Genomic DNA, 2,787 nt, shown 5'->3' with positions numbered 1-2,787 from the left:
AACATTAAAAATGATTAATAAAAATAAAAATCTATTATAAATAAAAATTATTTAAAAAATACACACAAGAATTAGTATAAATATCATTTCTTATATCTTAGAATAACAATTAACAACCCAAATTTGCATGTATTAAGATTCAAAAATTGTGATAGAGTTGTGCAATAAATTTACTTTAAGGTATTTGAACTTTTTGTGCACTAATAAAAATTTCACAAACGTTGTTGTTTTTCCTTTAAAGAGGATTATTGGATATTTTTTCAATATGTTTAACTTTTGAAATGCTTTTAAGACTTGAAATACTTTTAGAATAACAAAAATACATGAAGAATCAAATATCGAATATAAAATCTTGAAAAACAATTTAACTGTACTAAAAAAGTAAGTTGTCTTCAAATTATTTACATCTAAGGAGTTAAGGAAAGGCTAATTTATTTAACTGAAGTAATTTTTTAAGATTTTTAAAATAATAAAAACATGTTTAAAAATAAATTTTTGGATATAAAAAATTTCTTAAAAAAATTTAACCGTTTACTATAAAAATATGTTCTCTACAAATTTTTTATAATAGATATAACCAGGGACGCATATTCAATAATATATATAATATTAAAAAATTATGCAAAAAATTATATAATGTAAAATACATTACAAAAATATACTGATAGAGAATATATTTTAAAGTACAAAAAATATATATGTACTTTTTATTAACGAAGTGGTCGATTCCTCATTTCATAAAATTCATCCATAATAGAATTTGTGTCAAATTTTTCTGCAATTTTCTTTTCAATATAATTAAAAGACAATTAGTAAGAAATTTATCTTTCATTTTGTTTCTGAATTATTCTTCACAATATTCATAGCTGAAAAAGAACTCTCAGTTGTAGTAGTTGAAACAGAGAAAATTAATACCAAATGAATCAAGAAGGACGCTCACAAGAAGAAAAAAATCTACTTTATGGGAATTGAATTTTATTTATTTAGACTAAATACTAAATAAATTTTTTAAAAAAATTAAATCGTACTTAATAACTTATTACTATTAATCTTTTTTTTAAAAAGTTTGGAGCCGAGGCCTCACTCCCCGTAAGTCCGTCCGTGGATATAACTTTGTTTGATAGAGAATTGTAATTAATTTAGTTCTAACTTTGTTAATCTACATCTACAATTGCAAATTGTGATTTGCCTCCATCATTATATTTTAATATCCCGATAATATTAGATAGATAAAAAATAATATATTAAAATAGTCTAAATTTATCTTATTTAATATTTATTTATTATAAAATATATTAAATAAAACTAAAAATAATAAATTTTGACAACTTTTTTATTAATAATTCTTTTTGTTACTAAATATTTTCATTAATATTTTTGTCTTCTAATTCAACCTTACTTCTTTACCGCTATTATTTATGCAAACAGAAACAGCAGACAGAAAAGCCTCATTATTGAAGTTCTACCAACGAGAAATAATGACATTTCCTATCATTGTAAGGAGGAGAATCTTACATAGGTAGAATAAAATATCTAACTATTGGGCACTTTGGGATACTTCCCTTGATCATGAATTCATGATCGGTCAATTAGGTAGCTTTTTTAATTTTTTAAGACAATTTTTGACAAAAGTATCATGTAAAATGCATATAAATATTTAGAAAACACTATATTATAAGTTTATTATTGGTAGGGAAAAAAAAAACCTAAAGTCTTTTCTAATAGATATTTACTTTAGGTTGTGATCCTATAGACATGTGATTCGTTATAGTTGGATAAATATGCTACATAACCATCTTTAAAGAAAAAAGTAAAATTTTTGTTATCCACAATTATATCAAACAGTTAAACATTACATATTGTTTTCATAGATTTGACCAGAATGCTAATTGCTCCTGCTTTTTAAATTAAAGAAGCAAAAACGGTAATTGCCGAAATGCTATTTTTCACCTTTCAAAAGAGTTTTTAAAAGAATTCTTAAAATTTTTAGTTCTAAATTTAAGTGAAATTGATAAAGTAATTTTTTATACGAAGATTTTTTTATTTAAAAATAATAGTTAAAATTATTAGATAATTTAATATATTTAATTATACTACTTAATATAATATATGTTACTGTTTAATTATTATATTTACAGAAAATCTTTTTTACATAAATAACTACTTTAAAAATAAGTCAGATATTTAGTTAATTTTTTTTAATTTTAAGAAAAACGCGATAATAGATGAAAACATTTTTTCAGTCTATACCCGTGTCATTGTGTGGGGGCACACCGAATATATATATAAGATTAATGAAAGGTGTTTCTCTTATGATATCAATTTCGACCATGGATTTTTGAATTGAATTGTTATATGGTTGAATTATATCAATTCATTTTTTTTTACTAAAGATAGAAAACTCGAACTCGCAACCTCTTAATTGTGTATGAAAAAATTATATCATTTGAACCATAATTCATTGGCTATATCAATTCATTTACTCCGGTTTATTTAGTTATTTTAATTTTTATTTCAATGCATCATCAGTTGATAAATATATCCTGCCATTACCAACAAGAGAAAAAGGAATTAATAAATTTATAATTTGTCTTTCTTTGGGGTTTGTGCGTAAAGCTGGTTGTGGATAAATTATTTAATTTAATGTTTGTTTCCACAATACTCAGCCAATAATAATAGTTGATTGATAAAGAAATAAACTTCCCCCCTTTTCTAAGTGATGCTGTTAAATGTAAATTTTATTATATAAAATATTTCCACATGTTTTCTTGTTTTATTTAAAAAGTT

General features: G+C 22.6%; 1 protein-coding gene across 1 annotated transcript in view; it reads right to left on the bottom strand.

Moving 5' to 3' along the window:
* The window catches only part of LOC107629131 (protein ALP1-like), a 10,080-nt gene that overhangs the window by 5,005 nt on the left and 2,288 nt on the right, over positions 1 to 2,787 (bottom strand). The window lies entirely within an intron of this gene.

Source organism: Arachis ipaensis, chromosome B03, assembly GCF_000816755.2.
Source record: "Arachis ipaensis cultivar K30076 chromosome B03, Araip1.1, whole genome shotgun sequence".
In the NCBI taxonomy this organism is placed as follows: Eukaryota; Viridiplantae; Streptophyta; class Magnoliopsida; order Fabales; family Fabaceae; genus Arachis; species Arachis ipaensis.
This window is presented reverse-complemented; position numbering and strand designations above follow the sequence as displayed.